This window comes from Cynoglossus semilaevis, chromosome 14 (genome assembly GCF_000523025.1).
Source record: "Cynoglossus semilaevis isolate Cse_v1.0 chromosome 14, Cse_v1.0, whole genome shotgun sequence".
NCBI lineage: Eukaryota > Metazoa > Chordata > Actinopteri > Pleuronectiformes > Cynoglossidae > Cynoglossus > Cynoglossus semilaevis.
The window spans coordinates 6,337,552-6,358,133 of NC_024320.1; the positions used below are offsets into that span (position 1 = coordinate 6,337,552).

Here is a 20,582-nt window from a genome sequence, read left to right on the forward strand (position 1 = left end):
CTGCCCCCCCCCCCGACCGCCCCCTCTCTCCGGCCTTCTGTCTGTCACACTGTTGTCCAAAACCAGATGGTAGGCGTTCAGCGCGAAGACACAGGAACACAGGCTAATACCTGATTACAATTCACCAGTACAATTCAAATATCATCCACAGGCTTAAACATAATACCTGTGTAGCAAAATCATTTATTTTTTCACTTGTTTCCTTTATCCTTGTGTTAGCGACAGGGGAGGCAGAAAAGCTCCTTCTCCAAGAGATAGAATCAGAGATAAGCCTGGTTTAGAATTCTCTGCCCTCGACCTGTTTTCATCCCACTGGATAATATTTCTCTTTGCTTTGTGGGATTTAGCGTTTCACTTTCAAAAATGTATACTGGAAATTAAAAGAAAAAAATGAAACAATAGCTGCAATAATTGTATTCTTTACAGTGACTGTGAATTTATTATTTAAAGAAAATAAAAATCCAACAGGAAATGTTAGAAAAAATAAATATGAATATGGAGCCCTGAAATTCCTACTGAAGTTGGTTGTTCTTATTTGACAACTTTATTCAATAAAAGTAAAGTGAATATGGTATATATACAGTATTCGCTGTATATATGTAAATGCATACAAGTACACAGAAAATGACAGTTAATACTAGTATTAACGTATTCTCTAAACTTGAAGGTAACTTGGTAAATGTTTAAAGATAAATATGTATTGTTGAGTGGTCACAGTGTAATAACAAATAATGCTAATGAACAATTAACATTTTTTTGAATAATCAGTGTTTCTATGTTAATTTATATTTCTATGTATCACGTATTCCACACATACATTCATATAAACACTAAATATTATTTATTATTTAGTCTATCACCCTAGGTTTATAATAATAATAATAATAATTATTGTTATTGTTGTTGTCATTATTGTTATTATCATCAATAACAACAACTACAACAATATTAATAATATCAATAATAATAATAATATTAATATTATTATTGTTGTTGTTGCCATTATCATCATCATCACCAATAGCAACATCAACAACAACAACAATAATAATAATAATAATAACAATATATCCAGCGTGTTTTTTTTCTCTCTGACAGACTGTGATCTTTGCTGCTGGTAAAGTTGATTCTAACTACCCATAACCACCCACACCACTGGCACTCATGTGCACGTGGCACCCACACAGTGGCAGCATCAGTGGCAGGGCGGTCTACCCACATCTCCAGCTCCTTCATTAGTCATTCACTTCCTTATTTTTGTTTGGTTTCCCCTCTGGCTCTTAATTAATGCTTAATGGAAACTGCTGAACTGAGCTGCTGCAACATTCATGAATATTAATACTGACCCTGACATTTTTTTTCACATATTTTCCCTCTTTTTTGACACCATTTATTTTCGATGCAGTCAGAAATGGAAGGCGTCATGTTTTACTTTTCACTGTAACAGAGGACAGTAGGCGACACAGGACTGTTTTGACAATTTGAGGGGAACTGAGAGTTTTCTTGTCACTTTGATGTTTTCTTTTCCCTAATGGGAGGAAATTATAGATGTAGTTTTGCTGCATAACTGGAAGTGGAAATCACCTGGGTCACAGTCTCGCTGGCTTGATAAATACACAAACAGAAAATCCTGCAGCACACAGGAGTCAAATCCCTAAATACTCATTTCTAAGTTCTTTGACTGCCAGTTCTTTGAAAAGAACTGGAGGGAGTAGGTGTAACTCTGGAGTTACTGCATGGACTCCAACCACTGCACCACTGCAGACCTAAAGAATAGGGACTTGACAAATAGTCATGGATTTAATGAAAGCAAATCAAATCTTTTTTTTTTTTTTTTGGTTTTAATTGTCAGTGTCATTTGCATGACAACAAAATTACTTTGGGCGCCCTCTGCCCCTGGTGCAATTAACAGCATTTAAAATAAATTAAAAACTTTCTAATAAAATAAAATAAAATATAATAAAAATAAGAATAAATAAATAAAAACTCCACATTAACATATATATACACATACATCTAATTTCTACATAAATAATAATTTATACATCTCTGAATTTGCTAACCTTATATTTCTCTTCATGCAGTAGAGAATTCCTTTGAGAACACTTACTGTTGATTTATGTCACACTTTATTCTACAGGAGGAAAACGTATTATTTTCTCTGCACAACTTCCATTATTCAAAACTGTCCTATATAATAATAGTAGTGTGTGAATGTGGAAATGGCTTCGACAAACAACACAATCATGTGGGCCATTGTAGTATGTATTTGTCCAGATTAAACTGATGGCAGTATTTCAGAATAGACCAATTAAAAATCTACATGACAATTTCCTCTTGACTTCTGATATTGGCATGTAATTTAACAAAAAAACCCAAAAAAAAAACATACCAAAAGTAGAGCCCAGCATTTGTGTTTTGTTATCAATGCCCTTGACACGCCTTGAACAGTGAGAAATGTTGATAATAACAATCAAAGAAGGAATAAGAGGAGGATGAGGCAGAATTCACCACAGGGTTAGTCAAAATAAATATGAAAAAAAAGAGTAAAAAAGTCTGCATAGAAGTGAAGTGACTTTGCAGAAAAGGGACAGGACTTTAAAAAACAATGATGCTCTGAGAGAGTGGTAAAAAGGAACGTTAACGCTAACATCATTTGTTACAGACTAATTTGACTGAAGTGACAGGCACATCTTCATGTGTTTACCACACGGAAGAAAGGAATCAACAAAACGGTAGAGAGCATAACGATGGCGTGTCACGCTAAGGCCGCTCGCTATGAATATTCCATTAGAGTTCGCACCTAATTGTTTCTGATTTGTTTATTTGTTTTTCCAATGCAGTGCTTTAACGCTCACTCCCTCACTCTCTGCATTGACACCTCCTTCACCTCCTCTTCCAACAAGGTTCACCTCCTTCTCCGTGCAGTCCTTCCTCTTCAACACCCCCCACCCTTTCACAGGTGCTTCTCAGCTGCCAATCAGACGCTATGCTATGGTGGGATTTTGGGAAATTGTCAGTAAAAGAAAATGGCACTTGTCGTCTTGTTCTCCTTTCGTGAGCATGCTAGAAAAATGTCCGACCAGAAGGAGCAGATTATATTCTGAGCCTCCTGTATCTGAGGCCACGTCAACATCGACTCAAAGGATCCACGGCAGGCCTTCAAATCTCCAGCTCCTTCTGCATCTCAGACGTGACGTAACTGCTACAAGACGCTGTCCATCAACTGAAGGCTGTGGATTGATCTTTCTGTATTTAATAAGGGAAACCACTGAGTGTTGACTTAGCACAAAAGAGCAACATAAAGTCAGAATTATGTAATTAATCGAGGTTAGAAATACCTGAAGCAACTTCCAACTACAGCACAGAAGTCTGGTTCTTGTCCTGGTCCTACCTCCACCACAAAAATAGTTCCTTTTACTGTTTGTCTTCTGCTTCGATTGTACAAAAATGCTAACTTCCACAGCACTCCAATCAACAGAATATTTGATATGTTTTCATGGTCAATAAGGCCTGGGTGGAGGTGTAATTATTGTAAAATGATAATAACAGTGATGGGTACAAATGAATTAATGCACAATGATTCATTCATTATTATTTACATGTGGATTATTGTTTGGTCACACATAGGTGGCGCTGCCAAACCTCAGTTACACGTTTAAACAGTTACAAGATCAGAATCTTTGGAATCTTTTTTTTTTTAATTAACGCTTCAGCTTAATTGTTTACTCCAACTGTACAAAACTGTAAGAATGGATAATAATTGTGAGGGCGTGATAGTTCAGGGCTGTGTGTATTGTCTAAACGTCTCTCAGGCTCAGCTCCGTATCCTCAGTGTGATTCAATAGTTTCAACAACCCAGGGCATCCAATGTTTAATTATTGTACTTAGTGAATAATCAAAAAGTCAATTTTCCGACTGATGCTCTTCTTGCAGTAGACAATTGCATCTGTAATTTTTTTCCATGTGAAATCTCCTTTGTACACATTCCCGCTCCTCGACACTTCCTGTCTTAATGCCTCGCAGGGCTACGCAGTCTTCCGCATTAACATAGCCGTCTTCTTGGCAATGTCTCGTGCTTTTTCTCACTTGTCACGGCTAATTATGTTTTAAAGCCAATGCTCCAGCGCTTGTTTAAAATTCCAATTTTTGGTTAACTAGTCCGAAGAAGCAGTTGTTGCCACATCGGTAAAAAAATCAGTCTTCTGGAAACGGATGACCTGTTTTTGAAAAAAGGGAAATACTCTGGAGTGCAGTCAAAGAACTGTTGACATTTGACCTCTGAATTATTCAAAGTGAGAAGTGGAGTGGGATGGATTCAAACTTCCTAAAATTATTTTACTGTCACTGACATTTTTCTGGCATCTTTAAAACAAAAACCACCACCAACAACAATATTAATATTTATTATTATAAGTATTTCTTACCTTGAATTCATTTTGAGAATTGAGGACAAAGTGCAAAATATTCTCTTTTACTTTAATGCATTTACCTTTTCGAGCAGACCTGTAATTATTTCTTATTATCAACACCAATATCCACTATTCTGTTTGAGCAGGAACTCACTTAAAAATAATCAAAGCTTCTGCCATACTAAACCTGTAGACACACACTATTACATGTTGTTAAATATTAAAATAAATCATGATATATTTTTACATGAGGTATTGTACAAACCTTTGAGTTGCATTTCTTAATCATTGACAAATAACCCCCTCTTTTTAATATATATATATATATATTTGTATAGGTGATACAGCGAGGGTCTGTGTTTGTGTTTGTGTGTGTGTTTGTATGTGTGTGTGATTGTGTATGTTTTCACTCCCAGCCTGGGTCAAAGCAGCTTAGTTCTGGTCTGCTGGGTGACCTGCCCAGGCCTCGCCTGCCTCACTGACCCGCATGATTTTATTATTGTGAGTCGAGTCGCTTGGCCTCTGCTAAACACACGGGCGCGCGCGCACACACACACATGCACAGCAGCGACAGAGTAACATACAGTATGTATACACACATACACTACACTGACAGAGTAAGTTCAATTTAACAGTGAAAATGAGATTAATCTACTTTATTTCAAACAACTCAGCACAACAGTTACATGATAATATATTTTAGCAAAAATATTGCCATGTTTCACTAATACTTTAAAGCCAAAAACACAAATGACAAAAACAAAGACACACGTAAAAAAAATCTGTGAAAGAGAAAAAAATGAAAATTAGATTTATATTTCGTTTGATTACATATTTATATTGATATACACGGGCAGTAATGAAATATAAAACAACATAACATTTTTTTTATTATCTTGAACTTTGAGCTTTCACTGAATCTGTGAATATCTGATAAGGTATTTACTACCACTAGATGGCGAACGAGGTTAAAGCTGTTTGCTTTTTAGGCGCTTTCAACAGTAACGAGGACGAGAGGCATGTCGACGGTGTGCTGCTCGGTCGTAAGTGTTCCCTCCTTGTAGAGGTGAAGGGCACAGAGAGCCTTTAGTTGTGGAGTAAGAAATTGGATTGTGAATAGACGGAAGATTTCATTTATTTATGTATGTAGTTGAATCTGTGAGAGCGCTGCATGTCGTTTGAGGAGAAGGTAAACCGCTGACAGTCACAAGGAATTAATTGCTAAGCTAAGATGCTAATTTATGAGTCTCTATAAGGTGATACTGTTGTGGACCCCTGTGGTTTATTTACGTCTTAATGAAGGAACCAGGTGGTATGTTATGGTGTTGTTGTTTTTGTTTAAAACAAAAATGTTTAAATAGATTAGAGACATGAACCTGTGTAAGAAGGAATTGTATATTTTTGTGGATTTACAAATTTAAGTCAACCCTAAAAAGTAAAATTACAATTGAATTACTGTGTAAATGTCTGTACACACAGCTTCATAGTTTTTCATTTAAAGCAGTTCTTGACATGACAGGGTTTTATTTAACCAAATTAATGATATGCTGGAAATGATGAAATAGCCATTAAAATTAAACCAATAAAATGTGGTCACAATTTATTAGTTTGCATTACTGCATGAAGTGACAGAAACAGACCTGTATCACAAAAAGAACAGAATTCTACATAAAGACTATAATATTTATCATTACTTCTCTCCATCAATTACTCCTACCTAAAAGATATTGACCTAAAATGGTCAGAGATTTTTCTCAAGGGGAAGAAATCTGTAAAATAAAATGTTCTTAGAACAAATTACAATAAGAAACTAGATACCAAGGTCTAAAAAGAACTGACTGTATACCTACAAAAAAGGAAACGGATACTTGAAAATGTGGTATGTAATATACCCCACATTAGCGAGTGATTTCAGACAACTTAGTTACTTTACTGCTATGAAATTAAAAAAATTACAAATGTATTCAGAATTACTGTAATTCTATCAGTTGTCTCAATAATAACTTAAAAATGTAGCTCTATTTCAGTATTATTTGTAAATAATAATCTTTATGACTTATTTTGCTTTATTTTAAGTACATTAAGTATTCTTATAAAATAATAAAACTATTTCAGATTTTAAATTTGCATTGTGTTTAGAAAGATTAGGGAAAACATACTTAGCAAAATATTGTGACTTATTTTACCAAGAAAAAAGCATTAAAAAAATTAAGCATACATGATGGGGTTATTCAAAAAAATGTAGGAAAAAGTATATATATTTAAAATAAAACTTATAAAAATATGTATCTAAAAAATTGACATAAAGAGTTACAGAATAACATGTCAAGTAATAAGCTTCCCTGACACAGGGACTTGACTTTGACCTGATGACCTTGACTTTACAGTTAAATGTGGTGATAAGGCACTGGTCCAAGGTTTGGTAAAGTTGGATGGGCAGTTCGTGCCTTGTGAGCAGGTGGAGTCTCCGTCTCATACCAACAGCACAAGTAATGAGGAAAAGTCTTCAGTATAAATTGCTTATATTCATTGACAAATGCAGATTTACTTTGAGCACAAGACTGCGGCATCAGATCAACAAAAACTAAGCAGAGGCAGAACAAAAGGTCAGAGTTAAAGAACATGCAGCAATAAGAAGGAGGATATGTTTATGGAGAGACAATCAAAGCCCTTTTATTTACATAGCCAGTAAGGATGTTTGTACTTATTCGCTTAGATCCCATCACAATAGGATCTCATCACATATATCTCCGCCTTCTTTGTGCCGTTTTTATATTGATTCTGTTTGTTTCCCATCCTTCTCTTGTATTTCCTCTTCTCTATACCTTTGGAAGTTGTCATTCTCTCACCATAATAGCTCCTTTTTGCCTTCATGTTGTTGGTTTGCTTGGAATGTAATCTGCAGATGTAACAGAGGAAGAAATTGAGTCTAACAAATGGTTTGAAAGGGCTCAAGGCAGCATATCAAGCCCCATCCAACAAAGGCAGACAAAACGCCTGTCTTCTTTCCTGCCATCAACATCTGAAAGTTGATATTTTCAACAGAACGGTGCAAAACGAATGTTTCCTGAATAAAGAACGTTCCAATTTCCTGCTGTTGTGTTACACAGTCATTTCAACTTGAATTGAAATGTTGACGCTTGTTTGTTTGGTTTAGCTGTTGTAAAGAAATGGGTACGTTTGATTAAAATTCTGCTTGTTGGTTTTCGTTGTGACAGAATCATTTCTAACATGAAAAAAGGGAGCTTAGCCGATTGTTAAAATATAAATCCGAAAAGGTGTCTGTCTGAACAGTTGAATGAACTAATTAATTCATTAATTATTCAATTAAGAAAACGGACATCACACAAAGACAGCACATGTTGAGGAAAGAAGAATCACACAAAGACAGCACATGTTGAGGAACTCCAGTACATTTTGTGGAGAATTACCTCACAACTCTTTTAAATCAATGTTGTGTTTTAGAGATTATAAGGTTTTTATTTTATTATTTCCTGTCATTAAATATAGTGTGACTGAAGGACTTCAAGATAACATTGTTATTGTCTATGCATAATCGCAGTGATAGGAGTATCCAGTCCGTGATTTCATTATATCGATACATCGCATCAATTGACTATGGATTACTCTCAAAAAGTTTTGATACTAACTTATAAATAAAAAAGTGCACGTATCACTACCGCATCTTTTGGGGTACCGTAATCTAAAATTGAACTAATCCATGTCACGTGACCACTGACCAGAAGTGACTCCATGTTAAGTGGTCCACTAGACACCTTTTCCTCAATGGTAGAAGGCAACTATTTAGATCACATTGTGTGAAAAGATTTTTGTTTGTTTGAAATATGTATTAGAATAATAAAGTATCAATGTTGGTATCGGAACAAATTGTTAAAAAAAAAGTAATCAGCATTGTAAAATCCTGGTATCCCTTCTCACTAGTCAGCATAGCCTGTCATCTACACTGCACCTTCATAATGACTACTGTTCAACGGCTCCACTGGAAAAGAGAGTTTGTGAAAGAAGGGAAGCAAGTTCTCTAACAAAATGATAATGTTAACTAAATCTAAGGTTTGTCCCAGTGTTCAACACGTGAAAACACAATTCACATCAAATTGTGTTTGATTTCACAAATGCAAAAGTTTGGAACATAACTATAAAGTGACCCTTCCCCTAAACTCCCAGCAAACCTTGATCATGTTCCCCACCCACTGGACACTGAGCACGACAGGGATCACGCTGGCCCTGCTTTAACCATTAACCTTAGCTAATTGGGTGGCAAGCAAGTCCATTGTTCACACTAATGAAGCCTCAATGGAAAGACAGTGCCTTGATTGGCTCTTCTGACATTACTGAAATGTCAATCCCCTTTCTCCACCTTCTTCTTGGCCAGTTTGGGTTTAAAGAGAAAAGTCGTGTGCTGAACCAAGGCAGATCATTTCCATACATTCCCATACATAATTTTGGTCTGGTAGAAAAGCCAAGGGTAGCATTATCGCTGCTTAGCGCCCCCAGTATGGATCTCATCCACTAATTACTGGAGCTGAGATTGGTTCACTGAGATTTAAGTACCACCTCAATCCTATTATCTTCCATCCCTAAAGCTAGACCCTGTTGCCAGGCCTATTATACTTGAGGATCAGAGGCTGGAAGGATATTGATACGGGTCTCTGCTGCAGATAAGGTCCATGGGAGACGGAATAAGGAATCCCCACTGTACTGGAAGGACAGACAGAGAGTGCTCAGGGGCTAAGAGAGAGAGAGAGAGAGAGAGAGTGTATACTGTACACCTACAGTATGTTGGAAAATTAAAAGCACTGACAGATGCACAAGGTGGTGTTGGGAGGTTAAAATTTGTATTTGAGTCTTTGGAAAAATGATTCACCCTCTGGTATGTTTGTCCTGGTTTTTTCTCTTTTTCAAAGTGGGGGTTTTGCTCTCTTCTCCCCCCAGAGCAACTAATTACAATTCACATGTCACACACTCCACAAATAATAAGAGTTAGGGAAACAGAATTAGAATATTTCGAAGGCCTGCAGGGGGTGTCATCTCAGGAGAAAATGGGAAAAGTGTGCCTCATTTTGGGGGAAGACATCAGGGTACGACTTGGGGAGAGGAGAGACTTTGCATGTGTTTATTTGGCTTTGCATGTGGCATGTGGGCTTCAGTGGTGAGAGAGATTTGGAGAGAGGAGTGCGCATGGGGGAAATGGGAGTGTGAAGTCTCCCATGCTGTGCACTCCTGCCTTCTGCCTCCCTCAACTTCTCCTCACCCGTACTGTTGACATACCCACCAGTCTCTCTTCACACCTTGGGTGTTGCCTGTTTGGCATGTCGCTGTGGCTGCATGTCGGAGTGGAGCAGGGGTAGTGTCGGTGGAGGTGATGGTGGTGGATCTTTTCATGAGACGTGGAGGGCAATTAAGTGACATCTGCTCTGGTGAGACAGGGCAGGCGGGCTCCTGGCATTAGTGGCTGTGGCGTTGGCATGAGGATGGCTGGGTACAGCAGGGGTGGCAGAGCAGGCAGCAGGAGGTGGATGGCCTTAGCTTAGAACCGTTTGCTCAAACAGCATGACATCTTCTGGAATGAAGACAGACACACACTTATGCAATAAACACATTTGGCAAAACCCACCCTTCTCTGCTGCACACTGTTCTTCTTGTTTTGCTCTGTCACTTCCTTCATTCACTTTGTTGTTGGTTTTTTTTTTACCTCACACTTCAGAGAGGCATTTTCATCTTCTGTCTCCAACATGGACAGTGTTGCGGTGACACCCGGCTTTTATTTGTGGTGCCAATTATTTTCCTAAGCCCCTGTTATCATTTAATCTTCACCTGTCTTAATCCTTCATCCTCTCCCACTCTGTTTCTCTGAGACAAATACAGTTAATGAACCATGAAGATGACATCTGCAAGGAAGCAACAGCTACAGTTCGTGAGGCGAGCTCATCGAATCTCTGTCAGTATTTAAGCTGAAGGGACAAGAAAAGAAACAAATGTTTGGTCAAGTGTGTTGGAAAATACACAAACTTTTTCTGTAAGTTGTTTGCTTTTCACTTTGTTTGCTTCTTGAATCGGAGTATTGTAGAAAAAAGTTTGTGGTTTCCAGTTACGCACAAAGGACTCGAGTAACAAAGGGAAAGATGAGTGACATTTATCAAATTGCATTTAAATGTATGTTTTCCCCTTTCAGAAGTTCCTTCCTATTTATATCACCGTTGTTGTTGTGTCACGGTGACGATGACGGGACGCAAACTGATTTCCTGGAAGATGTGATAGATGAATTGAGAGCGAACATCTTCACTGCTGACCCCAGCCCCGATTGTTTCTCCCCTTGCACGCTCTGTGGATTGACAAGGCTGCTAACGAGTACTGTCGCTGTGCGTGTTATAATTTACAATGTGTAGAAAATAGCAGTGTTTCAGTCACTAACTAATGAGCCTCTGGAAGAGTGAGGAGACAGAGGATACAGTGGTGGGGTTCGCTGCAGCGGTGGTTAGGAAAAGAGAGGGAGTAAATAAAGAAAAGGAGACAAAGCACATGAGAATAGATTAGGAAAAAAGGACAGGAAGTTCATCATTACTCTTGGACATCACAAACATCAAAGGTTTAATATTTTATCAGCTGTCTCCATTGATATCTTTCAAGCTTTGCTGCAATGTTTTCTTTTTCTCAACTACAGTGACAAGGAAATTCCAAAGGCATATAATTTGTTTTGAACCTCAGATTTCTGCAGATTGCATACAAAACCATTCACATTTTCACACGTCAGTGTATTTCTGTTAATAATACACTTCTATATTTCTTCCATATTGGGGTTTCGGGTGTCTAGCTGGTGAACTGGTTTAAGTCAGAAATAGCATTAGCTGTTTGTTTGGGAAATAGGACAGGATAGTACTTTGTTCGTCCCCCAAAAAGAAAATGACTCAGTGGACACAGCAAAAAGAGTTCATCCATGTTTCTGTGAACACCAACATGCAACACAGTATTTGCTTGATAACATTTTTTGAGTTGAGATTTAATGTAAATAGTGATATAAGTGTTTGCACAACAAATATTATGGCACATTTAAAATTAAAAATGTACTATACACAACCTTTAAAATGATTATTGGATTTTGTGTAATTAATTGCATAATGTGATGTGATTAATCATGATTAAATTTTTAATTGTAGCACAGCCCTAAAAAAAACCCTAAACTTATAAATTAAAAAAAAAAAACAGGTAATAAAGTCTTGAGGGAAAGATCTAGAAAATAAAATTTTTAGCTTTGGCAAGCAACACTTTGTTTTGACTTTTGATTTTGATTGGCTCATAACTAAGATGTGGTCTAAAAAGTTAATTATACAATTTTTTATGATTAATGTTAATTTATACAAGTAATAAGAAAAAGGAAGTACTAAGAACTTGGCAACTACCTCACAAACCAATAATCCTGTCACCTTGCTACTGTTGCCCCTTTGCCTCTGATTGGTTCTGACAAATTTTCAGGTCTACTAGTAGTTAGCGCCTCACAGTGTGAGTTGAGGGGAGGCCTTCAGTGCCATGGGGCTTTGCAGTATTTCGTTCCCCTCTTGGGTAATTGCGAGCAGCTGCACGGCCAAGGAAGCAGGGCTTTGACTCATTTCCACCTCACCAGAACCTAGGGTTAGGGTTAGAGTCTACAGACCACTCATATGCACCTTATAGTAAACTGATTTTGAGCCACAACCAAATCAACATCACTAACAGTGTTACTGTGAAGGTGTGGTACCTCTGTGCTGCACAGTGTAAACTGGACAAAATTAGTCCGAAAATAGAACAGAAAAAGGTTTTATTGTTGTTTCTGTGTTAAAGGGACATTCTCTTCTTTCTTTGGACTACAGTATGCATTCGATCAAGAGTTCACTTCTGCCTCCTGTTTGATCCAGCTTCCTGGATCCTTGAACCACCTATACTTGCTGCCTGGCTTTCCTTTTGTACATTCACCAGCTGGTGTTTCCAACAAACTGTAGTATGAGCCAAGTTACTTACTTTGGTATGAAACAGTCGGCAAAAATGAGAGAAAAAAATATTTTGACCAGGTAAAATTAGTATGCCATGTAACAGGTCATTGCCCTCCCTGCCACTAGAGGGCACTGTGCTAACCTGCTGTATATCATCATTGGAGCTAGTACTATGTGGCCATTGTGGTGGAAACACTCGTTCTCCACTTCCTCCATGTGGTCTGTTGGTCAGTGTGAAGGTCTGTTTCAAATATTGTTGAATGTTTTTTTTCAGGTTATTTTGCTGCTTTGGCCTAGTGTGTGAATTGAGGTAAAGACACTTTTCTTTATTTTGGGTTTGTTTTGCAGAATTTTGCTTTAGTCTGTTGTCTTTCTCCTATTGTTGTTGTTGTTGGCTACATTGTTGTTTCTTGGGTTTAGTTTATTTTGATGTTGTTGGTTGATTCTGGCAGACTTTTTTCCTTTTTATTATATCAACAGAAGTGACTGTTGCAGCACTTATTAGTAGCTTTTTTTAAATTGTTCTTTTTGTGCTGCAGGAGTGGTGACCTGAAGGTGGTTAAGGTGCTGGTCTGAAACACCCTGATCGCCACACTTCCCTCAGGTGAGTTTTTGTCTTAATGTTGCACGTCTTGTACAGTATTTTTGGAGTGTGTGTATGTGTGGGGCACGGAGCAGGGTGAGTACTCTGTCCCCGTAGAGGTTCACTGTGTCCAGCCATCCTGTAGTGTGTAGTGAGTACTGTCTACTCATGTAATGTTGTTGTGTCAGTTGTTTTATTTCCTTATTGCATAATAAGTGATTTTGTTTAGAAACTTTTGCATATTATGTTTAAATAATAAATGATGATCTTGGGGGAATCATCTGTCTGAAGCTACAGAACCGTTTGTTCAGGCTACCATGAGTTTGAAATGTATTTAGTTGTAATTTGTCTGGAAGTCATTTTGTTTTTAAACCTCACACTTCAGGTTCTTCTTCAAAGCCTCCGTCTCCTGCACTGAATTGCTGCAGAGAGGCATTTTCATCTTCTGTCTCCAACATGGACAGTGTTGCGGTGACACCCGGCTTTTATTTGTGGTGCCAATTATTTTCCTAAGCCCCTGTTATCATTTAATCTTCACCTGTCTTAATCCTTCATCCTCTCCCACTCTGTTTCTCTGAGACAAATACAGTTAATGAACCATGAAGATGACATCTGCAAGGAAGCAACAGCTACAGTTCGTGAGGCGAGCTCATCGAATCTCTGTCAGTATTTAAGCTGAAGGGACAAGAAAAGAAACAAATGTTTGGTCAAGTGTGTTGGAAAATACACAAACTTTTTCTGTAAGTTGTTTGCTTTTCACTTTGTTTGCTTCTTGAATCGGAGTATTGTAGAAAAAAGTTTGTGGTTTCCAGTTACGCACAAAGGACTCGAGTAACAAAGGGAAAGATGAGTGACATTTATCAAATTGCATTTAAATGTATGTTTTCCCCTTTCAGAAGTTCCTTCCTATTTATATCACCGTTGTTGTTGTGTCACGGTGACGATGACGGGACGCAAACTGATTTCCTGGAAGATGTGATAGATGAATTGAGAGCGAACATCTTCACTGCTGACCCCAGCCCCGATTGTTTCTCCCCTTGCACGCTCTGTGGATTGACAAGGCTGCTAACGAGTACTGTCGCTGTGCGTGTTATAATTTACAATGTGTAGAAAATAGCAGTGTTTCAGTCACTAACTAATGAGCCTCTGGAAGAGTGAGGAGACAGAGGATACAGTGGTGGGGTTCGCTGCAGCGGTGGTTAGGAAAAGAGAGGGAGTAAATAAAGAAAAGGAGACAAAGCACATGAGAATAGATTAGGAAAAAAGGACAGGAAGTTCATCATTACTCTTGGACATCACAAACATCAAAGGTTTAATATTTTATCAGCTGTCTCCATTGATATCTTTCAAGCTTTGCTGCAATGTTTTCTTTTTCTCAACTACAGTGACAAGGAAATTCCAAAGGCATATAATTTGTTTTGAACCTCAGATTTCTGCAGATTGCATACAAAACCATTCACATTTTCACACGTCAGTGTATTTCTGTTAATAATACACTTCTATATTTCTTCCATATTGGGGTTTCGGGTGTCTAGCTGGTGAACTGGTTTAAGTCAGAAATAGCATTAGCTGTTTGTTTGGGAAATAGGACAGGATAGTACTTTGTTCGTCCCCCAAAAAGAAAATGACTCAGTGGACACAGCAAAAAGAGTTCATCCATGTTTCTGTGAACACCAACATGCAACACAGTATTTGCTTGATAACATTTTTTGAGTTGAGATTTAATGTAAATAGTGATATAAGTGTTTGCACAACAAATATTATGGCACATTTAAAATTAAAAATGTACTATACACAACCTTTAAAATGATTATTGGATTTTGTGTAATTAATTGCATAATGTGATGTGATTAATCATGATTAAATTTTTAATTGTAGCACAGCCCTAAAAAAAACCCTAAACTTATAAATTAAAAAAAAAAAACAGGTAATAAAGTCTTGAGGGAAAGATCTAGAAAATAAAATTTTTAGCTTTGGCAAGCAACACTTTGTTTTGACTTTTGATTTTGATTGGCTCATAACTAAGATGTGGTCTAAAAAGTTAATTATACAATTTTTTATGATTAATGTTAATTTATACAAGTAATAAGAAAAAGGAAGTACTAAGAACTTGGCAACTACCTCACAAACCAATAATCCTGTCACCTTGCTACTGTTGCCCCTTTGCCTCTGATTGGTTCTGACAAATTTTCAGGTCTACTAGTAGTTAGCGCCTCACAGTGTGAGTTGAGGGGAGGCCTTCAGTGCCATGGGGCTTTGCAGTATTTCGTTCCCCTCTTGGGTAATTGCGAGCAGCTGCACGGCCAAGGAAGCAGGGCTTTGACTCATTTCCACCTCACCAGAACCTAGGGTTAGGGTTAGAGTCTACAGACCACTCATATGCACCTTATAGTAAACTGATTTTGAGCCACAACCAAATCAACATCACTAACAGTGTTACTGTGAAGGTGTGGTACCTCTGTGCTGCACAGTGTAAACTGGACAAAATTAGTCCGAAAATAGAACAGAAAAAGGTTTTATTGTTGTTTCTGTGTTAAAGGGACATTCTCTTCTTTCTTTGGACTACAGTATGCATTCGATCAAGAGTTCACTTCTGCCTCCTGTTTGATCCAGCTTCCTGGATCCTTGAACCACCTATACTTGCTGCCTGGCTTTCCTTTTGTACATTCACCAGCTGGTGTTTCCAACAAACTGTAGTATGAGCCAAGTTACTTACTTTGGTATGAAACAGTCGGCAAAAATGAGAGAAAAAAATATTTTGACCAGGTAAAATTAGTATGCCATGTAACAGGTCATTGCCCTCCCTGCCACTAGAGGGCACTGTGCTAACCTGCTGTATATCATCATTGGAGCTAGTACTATGTGGCCATTGTGGTGGAAACACTCGTTCTCCACTTCCTCCATGTGGTCTGTTGGTCAGTGTGAAGGTCTGTTTCAAATATTGTTGAATGTTTTTTTTCAGGTTATTTTGCTGCTTTGGCCTAGTGTGTGAATTGAGGTAAAGACACTTTTCTTTATTTTGGGTTTGTTTTGCAGAATTTTGCTTTAGTCTGTTGTCTTTCTCCTATTGTTGTTGTTGTTGGCTACATTGTTGTTTCTTGGGTTTAGTTTATTTTGATGTTGTTGGTTGATTCTGGCAGACTTTTTTCCTTTTTATTATATCAACAGAAGTGACTGTTGCAGCACTTATTAGTAGCTTTTTTTAAATTGTTCTTTTTGTGCTGCAGGAGTGGTGACCTGAAGGTGGTTAAGGTGCTGGTCTGAAACACCCTGATCGCCACACTTCCCTCAGGTGAGTTTTTGTCTTAATGTTGCACGTCTTGTACAGTATTTTTGGAGTGTGTGTATGTGTGGGGCACGGAGCAGGGTGAGTACTCTGTCCCCGTAGAGGTTCACTGTGTCCAGCCATCCTGTAGTGTGTAGTGAGTACTGTCTACTCATGTAATGTTGTTGTGTCAGTTGTTTTATTTCCTTATTGCATAATAAGTGATTTTGTTTAGAAACTTTTGCATATTATGTTTAAATAATAAATGATGATCTTGGGGGAATCATCTGTCTGAAGCTACAGAACCGTTTGTTCAGGCTACCATGAGTTTGAAATGTATTTAGTTGTAATTTGTCTGGAAGTCATTTTGTTTTTAAAAAAATGTATTGAAATTCTTGACTTAGTGAACAAAAAAAAAAAGTGAATCAGATGGTATCGTAAGTTGTGTATGTGTGCATCCCTAAGCTGGATGTAAGGAATGTTTGATCCAAAACAAACCCATAACCATAAACTACACACAACAAGCTTCTTTACTTTACTTTGACTAAAATACAAAGTACTATTGCGTATGTGAAATATTGTTGTACTGTTCCTTTAATAAACACCACAGGCCCTTCGTAATGTCCTTCCGTTCACCTTTTGTCTACCTAGTGACAGGCCTTTTCTCTCTCTGTAAAAAGACTTTTTCAGACTCTCGGTGAAGAAGCCTATAAAAAAACCACAGCCAGTAAATTGTAAGAAGGGAAATATTGTAGTAAAATAACGGCAGCCAGAGCGTTTTGTTTGAGCTGTCGACGCTGCCATTTTTCAGCTGCTGAAGAACACTGGTGCAATTATAAATGACAATGGCTGCACAAACACAGCTATAGATTCATTACCTTTAACAACCTCTGATCCTATCAGTCACTCTTTTTATTTGTTTAGTCTGACTAGCTTTGGTCATTTCACTCCCGAGGTGTGTAAGTGAGAATTAAAAAGGCAGAAGAAAAAGTCTGTGTGTGTGTGTGTGTGTGTGTGTGTGTGTGCGCGTGGGGAAATGGTCTTCATTTAAAACTGTTACAGCTGATGGTTTCATGGACACTGTGATAAGTTCATAATATTAATGTTGAGGAGGACCACTCCTCTGTTTTTTTCTTCCTACTTATTTGGTTTTACACCAATGACCTGCATGTGTGGCTAGAAAAAAAAAGACACAGTGGCAACAAAGGAGAAGGATTGTATATGAGAGAGAGAGAGAGATTTGTTCTGCCCATTTTTATTATTATTTTTTCTATTCATACCTGCGTTTTGCAGGTATTGGAGCCTGTCACAATCTCCATGTCATTGTCGTAGTCTGTTGTCAGTGTCGTGTGAAAAGGAAAGCTTTTTGATTCTTTAATCAATACCAGTAGTTTGTCACCAATTGTGTTTCTTTTTTGTAAACTTATTGATTTCTACATTTATGTTTAAGCATGAACAACAACAATTGAACAATCTGACGAAGCAGGCGGACCTGAGGCCGAGGTGGTTAGAGTTCCAGCCTGTAATTAGTGATTCCTACTGGAAGAGAGAACCAGAGGCCACATGTTCGGGGCATCTGTGGCCAAGCACGCGTACACATGCACACACACACACACTGTCCCACTGGCTTCTGGGGGTCCGCTGGTGTCAGTTTTACTCTGGGCCGACGGCCAGCTCCTCTGTCCCTGTCATGTGGACCCATTAATGAGAAAGTCACATATGGACCCGGGACCCTCGTTAGGCTGGCAGGCAGGCAAACACACACACACACACACTGTACCACTGGCTTCTTGGGGTCCGCTGGTGTCAGTTTTACTCTGGGCCGACGGCCAGCTCCTCTGTCCCTGTCATGTGGACCCATTAAAGAGAAAGTCACATATGGGCCCGGGGCCCTCGTTAGGCTGGCAGGCAGCCAAACACCCACACACACACACACTTCAGAAGGCCAGACTGGCAAAGAGAGGTCCAGGTGAGGACATGCACACACAGAGTGATGGGCAGGGGCTGGGGGGGGTGGGGGGGGTGGACGAGGGGGGTGGACGACATGCCATCATAGATGCAGTGAGGGCAGCACCAGATGGGCCACACACATGCATTCACACACACTCAAAGTCCTGTAGCTCACTCAAACATACTTGCGCACACACTCTTACACACATACAGTACGTGCATATCTAGAGACCCCACACTCCCTCCTGCTAAGCAGCATCTTTAACCCATTTTAAGACTCATCGTGTCTCTAACAACATGCCTGTTCTTTTTAAAACTTTCATTATTAAAGATTTGTACGTACATAAACTAAATTAGACTCATTCAATCAGTGGCATCAGTGGGGGAGGGGGGGCTGTTTTTATACTAGTCACTATGAGGGCTAAGGGTGAACAACTGGGTCCCCAAATGTACGCAAACAAAGAATTCAAGAGTTATTGTGCTTTGAATGCTGAGTTTGGCATCATTGGTCAGGCAGACTTGAGTTTTCAGGTCTACAGGTCAGCATTTAAAAGCTCTATTCCATGAATTAACTGCATGCTAAACAAGGGTAAACATTGTTTCATAAAAATCCTATTCTGTAAAAAAAAAAACCCCACACTCTCATTAGCGACAAACATACAAGATTCATCTGTGGAGTAATATTTCTGTAAATTCTGTGAATTTTAACCACATTCTGCAGCTTTTCTGATTAATAATAATAAAGAAAAAGGTCATGGGTCTTTGAGGTCACCTCCAGTTCACCAAATGACCACTGGCAATGGGAAGAGTTTGCTGCTAAAGTGTAGCCATACAATCATATGTGCTTGTTTTGCATTTACCACCATGAATACACACACACACACACACACACACACACACATTTCCTATGCTAAGGTCAGAGCAAACAAACCAACACTTCCTTTCATCTGCATTTTCTCTCTCCCTCTCTCCCTCCCTCTCTCTTTCTCCCTTCCTAGCGTGCCCCATCACCAGCATTTCTTCACAGGGTGTGGAGGAGGCTCGGCTACTTGGCTGTAGCTCAAATGGTTCTGATTATCATGGGCTGTATGGAAACGACAGGTCCTCTCTGCCAGCACGGCGGTTTCCACCCTGCCTCGCTACCACACGCACTCTCACTCCTCCTCCATCAGACCCACGTTCACCCACCACACTACTGCGTGGAAGAGCAGGCAGACCCCGGCACCCTCACCCCCACCACATCCTACGCATGCACACACACACACACACACACACAAATGTAAATCAGCCCTCTGGACAGCCAGGCTGAAAAGGCAGAAGAAGTCAGGAGCGTATGGCCAAACAGCGGGGCATCCACCCAGAGCCCCTCACCCTTACGTCACCACTTGTTCTCACCCCTCTCCATCGCTCTCTTTCTTTTCTCTTTCTCTCGCTTTTCACCCCTCTCCATCGCTCGCTTTCTTTTCTCTTTCTCTCTCTCTCTCTCTCTCACACACACACACACAGACGCACACACACGTGCAGATGCCCTGACAATTTCCTCTTCCTTTCTGTGCATATTTTGGTATAAATTACAGGGAGAGACCTTTGTGTGTCAAGGATTTAGAGAAAGTAAATCACTCCAGTCAGATGATCGTTCGCAGTGTGAGTGATTTGTGTTTTTAATGCAAATGCTTTCAAATATCGTAACGTATACTTTGACATGATTTTAATAAAAAAATGATAATGATGAGGTGCAGTTTAAATTTATTCCTAGTTGAACTAAAGTTTCAGTGGACATTTGTTTGGACATTTCTGTAAAACCATGCTCACGAAGCTGTTTAAACCTGCAGATGATTAGACACAAACAGTGTTAAAACACCTGTGAATTAAGTGTAATCATACAAAACCAAATTAATTAAAAATAATAAACACAGTGGTGATACTGTATACTCTAAGTACAATACAGAAAAAGGAAATGTTTAGTGGTAATCCAGTCTTGTAGTACAAAACTGAAAAGGTAATTCTGTCATTTCTTATCTTATGTTTTAACTGAATGTTTATAACATTTGATAAATGTTTTAACTTTAAACACAAAAAATGACTTGTTTTGTGTTGGCTTTGTTTTTTGTTGGCTTTTCTCACAGCTGTTGTCAACATTTGGACTTAGAGCAGTTTATTTTGTATCTACGACAACAGCACGACAACATTTATCCTACAGTTTGTACGTCATCATTTCCATAACTGAAGACACTGATAGTGTTTTATTTAACAGTAGAAAAATTAACCTTGCATTAAAACAGGAAAAGAAAAGAAAATGTTTCTGTTACTGGACTTTCTTATTTGACTTGACCCCCTCCCCTCCTCCCCCCACCCTTTCTTTGCCCCACGTTCTGGTGATGTCAATG

At 38.7% G+C, this 20,582-nt stretch overlaps 1 long non-coding RNA gene across 1 annotated transcript; it reads left to right on the forward strand.

The window, feature by feature from the left end:
- Nucleotides 1-14,868: 14,868 nt before the first annotated feature.
- Nucleotides 14,869-19,623, forward strand: LOC103389384 (uncharacterized). The gene is made up of 3 exons (XR_522595.3): nt 14,869-15,978; nt 16,208-16,272; nt 19,194-19,623. It is a non-coding gene; the product is annotated as an uncharacterized LOC103389384 (long non-coding RNA).
- The last annotated feature ends 959 nt before the right edge of the window (nt 19,624-20,582 follow it).